General features: G+C 43.2%; 1 protein-coding gene across 8 annotated transcripts in view; it reads left to right on the forward strand.

Moving 5' to 3' along the window:
• Positions 1-3,779: 3,779 nt before the first annotated feature.
• SHROOM1 (shroom family member 1) overlaps positions 3,780-12,912 on the forward strand; it is a 40,858-nt gene continuing 31,725 nt past the window's right edge. For 6 of the 8 annotated variants that reach the window (XR_015703916.1, XR_015703917.1, XM_087754027.1 and 3 more), the window contains exons 1-2: positions 3,780-3,880; positions 11,151-11,200. The gene's annotated coding sequence lies outside the window, so the exon portion shown is untranslated. The remainder of the gene's footprint in view (positions 3,881-11,150; positions 11,201-12,912) is intronic. The other 2 variants (XM_087754031.1, XM_087754030.1) reach the window with 1 other exon arrangement.

A 12,912-nucleotide genomic window follows, 5' to 3' on the forward strand; every position in this document is an offset into this window, starting at 1 on the left:
ACTGGTATGTCCCTTACCTTATAGGGGTGCTCTGAGGATGAATATATTAAACATTATGAACCATTCAAGCACTAGGATAATGATGGTTTTGTAAGGACCTGAAGTGGATATACGCAGCTAGGCACACAGCCACGATCGTGACTGCATCTCACGTATTGTTTTGTGTCTGCAGGATATGGCTGTAATAGGCAGGTAAGAAGCCAGCAGCAGTGATGATGTACTTTAGAGAGATGGTGAAACACTGTGTTTTTTCCACAGTAATCAGGTTTTAGAACCTAAAATAATGCAAAACTTACAAGGTATAATTGTCTCAGTTCCTCAGGCAAGGAAAAAACCTGCAGGAGGAGGATATGCCCAAGAGGACCTCTTGCTTTGTTTACATGCCCACCGAGGTCCCCAAAGCGTCAGGATGAGGAAAGATCATTCCCTGGTGGTTGACTCCAGTGAGAAAGGTGAGAAGGGGAAGGAGATGAGCTTTGTGGTGTACCTGGCAGCAAGGAAGAGAAATACCCCTCCTCCGGGGGTGTCTCCCCCTTTCTCCATACCTGAAGACAACTGGGCTCTGAGCTGCGCCCTGTGTAGTGGTGTTGGCTGCTGCAAAGGCAGTGGCTGGCTGGCTCAGGGGGCTGGGGCAAGACGGGTCACCCACCCCTTTGTTTTCATGATTGCCATCTGTGGCCTTTTTCTGCCTTAGCTAAAAAAGGCTGCCTACTACTATGTCCCTGTAGAGCTAAGGGGACCAGGCATATGCTGTGGAGTTAGCCAGTGGCATAATAGTATTAGGTTTTATTCTCCTGCCAACGGCACAGCAGTGAGTCAACCAAAAAGAAAAAACCATTGCCTCTGCCTCTGCCTGCTTCACTAAGGCATCCATGTGTAAAGTACTGGATTCCCACTTTACAAAAATTATATTATAATGGTGCCTAAAGTTAATGTATATTATAGCTACACTTCCATTGTTCACAATAGGTATCTATTCTTTGTTGCTAAAAGAACTAGCTACAGATGATCCACTAGTCAATTTAGTTTTTCTACATCGAGTTTCTAGATCTATGAAAATAAATTCTAGATTTATGGAAGCATCATTTTACTAAACATTTTAATATCTCATGCATTCTGTATTGGATTAGGATATTCTGTCCAAAAATGAAACTCATCTCTGATTTATTGTACTATTTATATGTCAATAAAAACGAGTAACTCTTTCAAGTGTTACAAAATATTAGCTGATAGATGAAACAGCTTGGTCTGTGTATGGAGTTTGCTGTACGAGGATACAGCAATAAAGATGAACATAATGGCTTCTTAGAGGATGCAGAGGAAGGCAGTGCCAAGCTGGAATCGTGGTGCATTTCAGAGCTCCTGCTGCCATTCCTCTGGGCATGTTACCTCCCAGTTATCTCGTGTGGCGTTGCTGTAAACTGGCCGTGTAATAACACTGAGGAGAAGGGACCTTGCGGACACTTTGTACAACTAGAATTGATAAATCTTCTTGACAGGGTAATCAGTTAGTTGGTTCATTTAGTACATGAGTTTAGTGGCTTAATAGGCAGCAGTGTGAGAAAAGTTTTACTTCATCCTGTTGTGGAAACAAATGATTAGCAAAGAGCAACCTGACAGCCTCGCTCAGCCACTGAAAATGAGCCCCGTTTTTCCTTTGCTGCTAGACTGCTGGTGGCCATTTGGATATTGGTGTGGTATCTTTGTCGAACCTCTTCAGTTTTACTGATGTGAGGGTACATGCTTCTGGAGTGCTTTTCTTAGAGCTCTTTTGTATCAAGAGTTTAGTTTACAACTCATTCAACAACTCATTCACACATTACTTTTCATCATGCATGTGTTGATTGGGGAAGAACATAGATATTCGGTGCTGAAGTATGGCACAATTTTACCTGCTAAGCAAATATCACATGGAAAACTAGTAGGTTGCTCCTTGTTGTAATCAGATATTCTTTTAAAAAATAGAGAGAGCTCATTCTCTGGAAAGAAACAACAGCTGCAGAAATCAGCGACCATAGGCAGCAGAGCAAGGTTCCTGGTGGGGCCCTTCAATAGAGGGACACCTCCATTTACGCTATTTCTAGGCTGCATAGCATCTACTAGGCGTACAGCAAAAGTATAAAAGGTAAGGTTTTGGTACACGCTATCTGTGAAGAGTGAAATCTGTGACATTGACTTACTTCACATAGGTCTTTGAAAAGCCATTATAGGGAAAGTTTTGTGCACACTTACAAATATGACTGCCCGTGTGGAACCTGGACGAGATAGTCTTTTAATATAGTTAAATTTTTATTGAAATAAAACTCCTGAAGTTATGAACAAACTGTCACTTGTTTGCACGTGCTGTCTCTGTTACAGGGAGGGGCTATACACCTATCCGTAAAATGAGGCTTTCACGTTTCAGAACACATTTAATCCAGTTTGAGGGCTACTGCTGTCAGGGGTGGGCTGTGCCTTTTCCTCCGTGCCTTTTGGCCTTTTCCCTCGTGCGGGTGGAATAGTTTTCGCCCGGTCTGTGAGCTGAATGACTCATTGCCCAGCTGCACGGTCAATATAAAGTTGTGGGGCAGCCCAGGGTGTGCTCTTTGTTAAGGGAGAAGGTTGGGGGTAGTGACTTGCTGCTTTTGAGAGCATCTTATAGTTAGCTTAATTCAGGTATAATGTGAAGTTATACAATGCTATAGTCAGGTATATTTTTAAATACTATAGGTATCTAAAAAGATTCAATGAAAAAATGTAAATGAGTAGGTAGAACTTAGTTGGGTTTTTTGTTTGTGGGGTTTCCCCCCCTTCATAAATGTGTAGCTGTCTCCCTTTTTTCAGAAGGGAGAAAGAAAATGTTTGGAACAAACTATTTTAAAAACTAGGAAACTGGGGTCTTATGTTGGGTATTCTTCCTCTTGCCTTGGTGTGCTGGTGTGGAAAGCTGAGATTGCTAAGCTTATTATTATCATGTTCAGCTTTCCTGGTATATTTTCCTGCCTGGCAAGCTCTTGTTTACAAGCTGGAGAGTGAAGAAAGCCCTGAAGAATAAAAATTGTGAAAAATGGAGAGCCTGCTGCTGTTACCTCAGACTTTGCCGGAGACAGCGTACAGGGCAGGTACATCACTGTATGCCAGATGTAGGGGTTTCCCCCCCCCCCCCCCGAAATTTTTTTATTGCTCCTAAATGAAAAAATGAGTTCTGGCCGTTCTCGCAGCATCTCTGCCCTAGGGTTCAGTTGTGGCTATAAGGTAGGAGTTGAGAAACTGTTTTTTTCATTTTATTGGGGTCTTGTTTATTTTACACTACTATCAGATATGGTTAAGATGCAAGTCCTTATGTGACCCTTAGCGAGAAAAAACCTAAATTATAATTTAGCCTCTTAAAGTTGCAGGAAAATAAATACCCGATTGATACTCTCTTCCAGCCTCTCCATCCTCACGCTTCGTACGATGGATGTGCTCCTGCATGCCGCTGTGTGTTAGGTTTGCGGTTGGACTCGATGATCCTAAGGGTCTTTTCCCACCCGAATGATTCTGCGGGCCGTTCCTGTGCCTGGCAGTGACATCCCGGCCGTGGCTGTGATTTGCGGGGAGGTGAGTTGTCCTTCATTTTTGCCCGGTGTTTGCGGGGTTTTTCCCCCCTTTGCCTAAGCAGATGGGGCTCAGAGAAAGGCTTCTCTCCGGACGCCGGGGTTTCAGGTTCATTATCCTGACCCCACCTCCGTGCCTCCCCCTGGGCAGGGCCCTGCCCGCCACCCCCCCGGGCTACAAGTAGCTCCGGCAGCCGCGGGGGCCGGCAGAGTTTTGCCCGTGTCTGAGCGGGGGAGGAATGCCCTGCCTGCCCTGCCCGCCGCTGCGGGGTGCGGGCAGCGCTGCCTGCCGTGGCGGGGTCCAGGTAAGCCTGTGCCGGGGGGGGGGGGGGATGCTCGGGGACGGCTTTGTCCCTGCGGACCCGGCGGAGGGAGCTACAGCCTGATGGGAGGGTGCCCGCGGCGATGGTCCACGTTCTGGGAATTACACTGATTGGTTCTAATTGCTGAAACGGCGTGCAGCCATCTGGAAACGATTCGCCTTTGGGAAGGTGGAGGGGGTTTAGGAGGTAGAGGGGTTTAGGAATGTCGGAGGGGGAGGAGGGGAGCGAGCGCTGCTGCAGCAAAGCCATTGAAAGTCCAATGAGCCCGTAAGAGGTTTGGAAACCCCACAAAGCGGCGTTTTCACGAACCTGTTATGCGAATTACCGGGGGAGACCCGCGCCGCCGAGGCAGTGCAGCCCCGTCCCCTGTGTCAGACAGTCACGGCTGAAAGAGTGCGGGGGTTTTGGTTGTGGTGCTTTGGTATGCTACTTCTCATCGTCGGGACGGCGTTAAAGGCACGCTGCCAGATAACGTACTATTGCCTGCTAAGAACAGGAGAGTTTTTAAAAATTATTTTATCTAACCTGATATTATTTCAGTGGTGAAAAGCATTCTTTCATATGTGGAACTGCAGTACTAAACCAGTTTTGATCTGTAACGATGTGGCTTATTTATGCTGTCTTCAGCAGGAGGGTTTTTAATCTTTTTATTAATCAAAGACCTGAGCTACATAATGATTTCCTGCAAAAATGACGGGGGCGGTAATTGCCTGGACCCTTCTTTTCCTGTTGGGCAGAGACCTGTTAATAGGATTCTTCTCTCAGAAAGAAAGGTCTCCTTAGCAGCATTTAATGTCAGGAATGAAGCAGTGTCAGGTAGAAACTGAATGTATTTCAATGAAGAAGTGTGTTGTAAAGAATTCCAAACTTAATTCTTGAGTGGTCAGTGTTTTGCAAAACATTCGTGAAGTGATGTATTTAAAAAGTAGAAACATCTCCAAATGGTATGCGCTTAAGTGTGAAAACTAATGAGAAAATACTGAAGTTAAAACTTGAAAACCAATTTGAGCGTGCATTTAGAAAACAGAAATCCAGGTTGAATAACTAGGGGAGGTGAGGGAAAGAAAAGTATTTTCAAGTGTGTGGGGGAGGGAATCACATAAGATTTTTCCAGCCATTTACAAATGGTGAGAGAATATGCAAATGTATTTATTTATGAATTTGCCCGAGAGGGTTTTCGTACGCTCTGATACTGTCTCTGCTCGGCCTTATGTAGTGCTAAGGTGGAAGTCCAAACACGCAGCGGGCCAGATTGATACTAAAGGGCTACTCAAGCCTGCCAGGGGTCCCGCTGGCTGCGTACGTGGTGCAGGGCCAACTATGGAAACTGGAAACCACATCCAAGCATCCAGTGAAAGAAACTTAGCTTGTGGGCTGAGCGGGGCTGGGGCATGGGCTGCTGAGCTCCCTGCCTGGGGGGGCCCTGCAAGTGCACCTGCCTCTGCCCAGACACAGCCTCTCCGTCTTCAGCTCTGGCGTGAAGCTGAGGGATGAGTGAGTAGCTTTACATGCTGCCAGGTGTTTGGTACTCTCAGTTGTAACACGCTCATTTCCTCATTCTGACTTTGCCAAGTGTTTTTCATCTGACAATTTGCATTCTGGTTGTTTGCTTTGCCTGGAATTTGGGGAAAATGTGGACAAAATGAATCCTATATTTCTAAGAACAAGCTTAGGGGAAAAATGATGTCTTGCCTATTTTCAATACTTCTGACCTGTCACTGAACAACTTTGTTTCCCACGCTTTGGAGAAGGGAACGAAATTTTGGTTTGCATTCATTTGCATCAGGGATGTGCTTTTTGTTCTGTCTGAAAATCTTCCCAAGTCTGGCCAGTTAATAAGTCTCTGAAAAATGCACATGCTTTGATTTTCCCCGCCCCCAGTAACTTAAATACCTGAAGATTCTGTCCTCAACATACTGGAATCTCCAAAAGCTTCCAGTTGTGGCTGGGCTGACTCTGTGCCAGTCCCAAAGCATAAGTGAAGATGCTGCCTTTGACTTGTGGCTTCAGATGATAAACCAGATTGTCACCATTGTGGCTGGTTCCAGTCGGCCTCAGCCAACCAGTTTGGAGCTAAGAGCTGGCCCTGGCTGGGCCTGCTGTGGTGACTTGACAGGAGACCTGCTGGCATAAAACAGTGAAAGTGGATTTGTAAAATAATTGAAGGGTGGGGCAGGCACAGAAGTGAAATAGGAGTTCTGTGGGTGTTCTTTTAACATCATTTTACATGAGTAGAATTTTAATACAGAGTGAACAAAAAGCAAAGGGGAGACGGGAGAAAGAACTAATCATAGTTCCTATTTGTTTATAATGTTTTCCTAATCTTAGTTATTAAAATGAAGGTTTAATTTCTTTAGAAGTTATTTGCAAAGGAAAAAAAACTGTGTTAGAAGTATCATTGATGTAAAATTTGAATATATCTCAAATGTTATTCTTTGAAAAATTCCCTTTAATTTCTATTACCTGGGTTTTCATCTTTTTCATATTATGATATCAGCTCGCTGTTTCTGGAGGTGTCTTGCAGAATATTCTGGAGAGCCAGATTTCCACAGCTTGTGCTGGAAGTGTTGGCCAAATGCATGGCACTACTGATTTTGGTGCCTAGGGCTGATTCCAGTAGCAGTGTGCTCCCCGACTACAGCACTCTGCCTTCCCTGGCTGCGCTTCAGCAGAGCTTTTTGCTCTTTTTTTTTTTTTTTTTTTTCTTTCAGTGTACCATTTGCACACTCAAACAAGAAAGGGCAAATGTAAACTTTCTTTAAAGGAGGGATGTATTTTATCTCAAGTGTATGCAAGAGATTAATTGCTTTGGATATTTCCTGCCCATTTCTTTGGGTCTGATTCAAAACAGTAAAACCAATATAAAGGTGCCACTTACTTCAGTCTGCCTTGAAAAAACTTGTTAAAGGATAGCAATAGAACTTAATGTTGTTGTGTCAAATTATGTATCTTTTAAAGTGAATAAATTTATTTAAATATTCCATAAGTAATCTGGTGACCTGGAAGATCCATCGCTATCAGGAGGATGATGATTTTATGGCTCAAAGTGGTTTTAGTTTTTGGCATTGAATAATGCTGGGTGCTAAGGTGTGAGAATGAACATCTGACAGTATGACCTGGAAGTGAAATCGGTTATGCCAATACTGAGAATGATGCTTCTGCTGATTCAGGGGTTTTCTGTTCCTGTGGCTGTACAGTGTACATCAAGCCAGAATGGGGACTAGACATTTAGAAACTATGCCCAAACGCAGTCCTGTGCATCATCACAAGTGACACAACTTAGATTTTTTTGCTCTGTGTGCATGCATGGGTGTAGACTGCATGTCTCAGAATGAGCTTTACAATTTTTTCATATGCAGATTAACAGAGTGCCTGTACTTGCTCTCATGGATATGCATCATTCTATAAATACAAGCGTGGCCTGCCTTCCCATCAGAACAGCAGTTAGTTCAGGGAGGTACTGGGTGCAGGGTAAAAGACGTGCTGCTTGTGCCTGAGTGACCTGCATGCTGGCTGGGCTAGCCTGGGGATCTACCATGAGCCTTTTGCTAGCCCCAGAGACTTCTGGCTTCTGACGCTGAAAGCGCTCACAGAGCAATGCGGAACGGCAGAAGCTGGTCCAAGAATGAATACTTTCAAACTACGGTATAGGAATATTTAAAGCGTTTGAGCTTGCAAAAGCTTTGTGCAATGAATGAAGTGCAGAAAATGGGCAAAGTGAATGAATGTAAATAATCAAATGAACTGATCGTAAGCAACTGTAAGTTAACAGCCTATTTCAAACAGGGACTTGTCAACAATGACAAAGTCAAATCAAAGTTAAGCCAACCAGATGCTTTCTCTCTCCTTCCTCTCTATTCTTTCTAGCTCACCCTCTTCTGACAGGCATTTTATTTGCCTTTTTTCCTGTCCTCTGTGATGTGACCAGCTGCCATCAGCCCTCAGAGATAAACACAAGCAGTTCTGAGGCTGCTTTAACCAGGCCTTTGAGCATCCTGGAGTGAAGTCTGTCAGACTCGGACAATCTGAGGACCTGTAATTTATCCAGCGTTCTAAGCTGTACTTTCCCTGTTCCAGGGTGAGTTCTTACACTGTGGTGGTAGTTTTTAGTAATGCCCAGAATGACCAGCTTGTTTTTGGCCTTTTGAACAAAAACTCCAGCCTACTCAGCAAGAATGCTCTTCCTTCTTACGGAGTCAAGCATACTTAATACTTCCCTTGTTTTTATTAATTTAATTATTTTGTATCTTGGGCTTTCAGATTTTGTCCATTTGTCTTTTTGCCTGATGAGCCCCTGTTCTGCTGGCTCTTACTGTGCCTGCCTGCCTATGCTGCAGCTCTTTCTTGCCCCTCTCTTACTTCCAAGCCCCAATCTCTTTGGCAAACCAAGTCCTGGCTCCCCTAATTTCCCATCTGATCTTTGTCTTCCTCTTCATCCTCCCCCAAATCAGCATTTCTGCTTTTTGATGCCCCTCCATTTACTTTACTGGCTCCTATTTCAAGCCTCCTTGCTAGGACAACCTCATCCATCGTTTTCCCTCTGGCCTACCAGTCCAGCCTCAACACACTTTTGCTCTACTAATTCCACCTGATTCCACTCTTCTCTGAATTTGGTGATTCCTTTGCTCCACCTGATAGTGATCCAAGGAGCACAGAAACGAGAGCACAGCTGAGAGCTGCCCTGGTTTCACTAGCTGTGGAGGATGCTGTGCTTCCAAAAGAAATTCCAAGAATAGCCTTGTAAGCTGTGGATTGACTGCATGGAAACTTAAATTCAGTAGAGAGTTGATGTATTAATGGTAAGTGATTGTTTAGGGATTTAAATTCAGTCCCAAATTTGGATTGCCTAGATTTCACAGATAAATCAAAACCAAGTACTTGGTGCAATAGCTGTTCTTTGCCAGATTTTTAGTCTGAACTTTAAAGGACAAGGGCTACTGTTTCATAAAGGATTGTCAGGTTTTTTTTTTTAAACCTTGAGAAGGCAGTGTATTATCCTGAGACTTGTTCTTAAACAGCTGGAACACTTCATCTGACAATTTAAAAAAAAACAACACCCAAATGCCATGAACATATCTCCAGCTGGGATATTCCAGTCAAATGGATAAACGTTTGTCATAATAAGTACCTGTAGCAGGAAGCGTGAAGCAATGCTGATACACGTAGGACCTTTCTAGAATATACAAACCTATTTTTCATCCCAAATATGAAATGACATCTCTCCTCTTTGGGAGTTTATTCTTGGTGCAGCATTCCATGCATGGAACTATATAAGATTATTTCTTGGAGCATGGACTTTTCCGCACCTGTCCCTGTTGCTATACAGGCTCCTAGCTTCAAGACAGAGAAGTAGTGTGATCAGAGTTTGAAAATAACTTCTTTTTGCTACTTATCTGTCCAGGAGTAATTATGCATTGGGCTGTCCACTTAACCTGTATCTAATAAAATTTCAGTCCTGGTTTGAAGCAAATGTTTCTTGTTAATTATTTTTTATTATAATAAACATAAATCAGCAAATTTTTTTGTTTTCTGAAAAAAGCTACTAATATAAAATTACAAATAAGTATTTTTTTTTTAAATTGTCAACAAATTTTGCATGAGTTGTAACACAAATGGTTTAGATCATGAACAGACTCTGAGCTGAGTTTTATGATAATCTTAGAGCCTGTGAAATGTAAAGGTTTGACCCAAGGATTTGTTGTACTTCTATGACTAATCACCGTAAAGCTCATCTCTGGGTTTTTACTGTTCTGTCTTTGAAATGGTCACATCAGGTTGCGTATTTATTGCTAAAGTTGAGGTTTCTGGAATCTAAAGTATCACAAGCCATTTTTACAGGACCGTTGGTAGAAGACTCAAGAGTGACTTGACTTCTTGTCATATATTGCAGAAATCCAAACGTTAGCAATGTAACACTGCTTGCGTATTACTGACGCCGTCAAAACTGTCTGTAGAAATGACCAGTGTCTCAGTTCTCCAAACTGCCCTGTTCAGCTCTTTACCTAATCAAACCTTTTAAGGGAACAATGTTCCCAGTACCATAAGGTCTCATTTAGGAGATTTATACATGTCTTAGAATGTGGTGCCCACCCCGCTTTGGCATGCTCGAACCAGCAGCGATGGGATGCCCCAGGATCTCGGAGAGCTGACATTCTCTGCTCCCTCGAATGCCGGCTGCGAATCTCGAGCAGTTACAGCTTGGCTTGTGTCAGGAATGTTTGTTCCGTCGAGGCTGGAAGGAGCTCATCTGTTCTGATTCCCCACGACGGCCATACGCACATATTCCACATTGCTGAGGGATTTATACATTCAAGGGTCCTTCCAGCTTAAGATCAGATGAGCTCATATGATTTGTATTTTTGTCTAATCCAGGCATAGTGTGGTCTTTCTGCTTGTGGCAAGTGTGTGGTTTGCACCTGTCCCTGCCTCCCTCCTTTTATTCCTTCACCTGTCCCTGCTGCTGAAGCCCATTTGTAGAAGCTCTAAGACAATTTAATTGTAAGATTGTAGGGGTAAGAGTGCTGTCCTCGCGGTGTCCACTGCTTTAACCACCTCTCCTACTGCTAGGAGACCTCAGTAGGAGTAACTATGCAAGAAAGTGTCCTGCTTTCAGGTGCATTTTGCAGCCTTGCCAGGTTACACACTGTTCAGTTACGCTGCTGACCATATCTGCAGTTTGGTCGTTCTTTGATGGTTTTGCCTGTCCTGAATGCCTTGAAATAAAATGTTTAATTTTGGGTGGAATTGGAATGTTTTATTTGGCACAAAACAAAAGCTTGTACTTTTAAGGTTTTTATAGACAAGCTGAAAAAGTGATTTTGATATGAACTGAAGCAATTCTTACTTAACTGATTTGGTTGTCAAACTGGAAACATCTACAATGGGACAATGCCAGAAAGCTGTTCCTGGCAGATCTCGGCTGGCAAGGTTCATGTCTCTGACGCTTCTACCAGTGTGAAATTTTGAGTTTCTGGTCCCAGTCTCATGAGCATTCCCTGCAAACCCTTGACTGAAATAAGTTGTTTAACTGGTGAATATGACTTCCTCTATATGCAGCATCTGTTCCTTGGGAAGCTCAGCTACTGTTTCTGCCACGTGGCGTTTTCCAGCGAGGGCTGAGAAGCCCCACATATCAGACAGATGCAGAACCATAACCAAGCTTAGAATTACACGGGTGAGAGCGACTCCGGGATGTGTTGGTCCCTCCCTGCCCTTCCTCTCACACCAGCTGCTCTCCTTTTCCCCATGGCAGATCTCATGCACTGATGTAGAGGAGACACTGAAGTCCCATCAAGGCCCATGGTAAGTGGCGTGGTTTTTAGAATTGCTTCTGTGGTATTTCAAAGGTGTCTTGGGTGGCGTTTCAGAAGGGTCAGTAGAACCTCTAACATAGTAGTGGAATATGAGCTTGCATGCCTACCCTTGGGTCTCTTGGGCTTAAGGATCTGAGACTATGTCTGAAAATGCACTCACAAAGCTTGCCTGGTGCATGATCATTTAACACAGAACTCTGGTCTAGTCAATAGAGCAGGGAACTGGACAGTAGACTCGTTCGCTTTCCACTTTTGCCATTAGCTTATTGCATCAGTGTGGCTGAATCGCTGTGTAGCCCCAAGTCTGTCCATTGAATAGCTTCCATCAGCTCTATGTGTGAGAATTGTTGAGTTCAAAGCACCTTTATAAATATTTATATAAATATATATTGCAAGTAATTTTGCCTAAATTATATGAAGCAGACTGGTACAACAAGAAGGATTTGCTCATATTAAATAAAATAAACCCTTTCGAGGTTAGTGGGTTTTGTTAGGGAATTATCAGTCATTAGATGAAACTAATAGAATTTCATGTTGTGTACCTAGGAAAATTACTTCTTGTAATATATAAAATCAGATTAAAAAAGCAGAGATCAATTGGAGCATCTTGTATATCCACTTATAGGAATTTCCAGAACAGACACCTTCCGTTCTTCCTGTTTTCTGTTAATAACGTCTTACAAATTTAGCACATGAAAAACATCCTGGAACTTGTTCCTGAGTTTTTTCCATAGAGAAAACTCTCACAAAAGCTGTTGTGAAATTTCCAGTGTGCATAGCTTGCAGAATAAGGTCCTTGTTAGCAGAAAAGATTCCTAGAAAAGAAAATGTATGCCTTCTAAAATATTAATCTAAAATGTAAAATGGCTTTGTATATTATTCTATCATCCCAATGCCTTCTGAAGTTCTGGGAGACTCCAGAATTTAAGTTATTAACTGGCATTTCCAGACTGCTGGCCAAATGAATGCTTACTGAATGTTAAGTTATGTGATTAATGAGCCAGGTTTGCTTGGAGACCTCTGAAACTCTTTTTAGTGTTTGATTATTAGAATAATATTGCTTTTACTTGTGAAAATATGTGTGCTCAAGTTGCGTTGTGAGACAGACTGATTGTTTCAAAAGCTACATTCGAGACACGTTAGTTCAGATCCTGCTGGTTTTATACATTTATAAGCTCCACTGCGGTAAACAAAAGCCTATGAGACAGAAATACCTGTTATCAGTCATTATTCTGAACTGAGCTCCACTTAATGCCCGGACCTTCACGCTCTCTGTCTCTGCTGACCCTGTGGAATTTTTGCCTTTATAAAACACACGCTGCTGGCCAAAGCTGCTGGCAGGGTCCGCGGCTTCCTTCGCTCTACATTGGTTTACTGGGGAGCGTGGCAGAGCTGCCCCACTCTGTATCTGGAACTTAATCGTGTAATGCTCCTTTTCTTTATGACATCTAATGGCTACATTATTTATTTAGCCTCCTCGTAACAAAGACACCATTGTACTTGAGTGTTGTGAGAGAAAGCAGAGAGCCTGCCGCTGCCTTTGCTGGGTAACTGGATCGGCGAAGCACCAGAAGCCCTTGTTATTTATTTATTTTTCTAAGTGCAGAAAGAGAGGAGCACATACCTGATGACATAAGCAGGCAGCAGCTGGGGCATTTCTGCTCTTCAGCCGGACCCTTGTCCCAGGGGAGCCGTAATGTC

This window comes from Nipponia nippon, unplaced genomic scaffold, assembly GCF_047370975.1.
Source record: "Nipponia nippon isolate SJK-2023a ecotype South Korea unplaced genomic scaffold, ASM4737097v1 scaffold_17, whole genome shotgun sequence".
Classification (NCBI taxonomy): Eukaryota; Metazoa; Chordata; class Aves; order Pelecaniformes; family Threskiornithidae; genus Nipponia; species Nipponia nippon.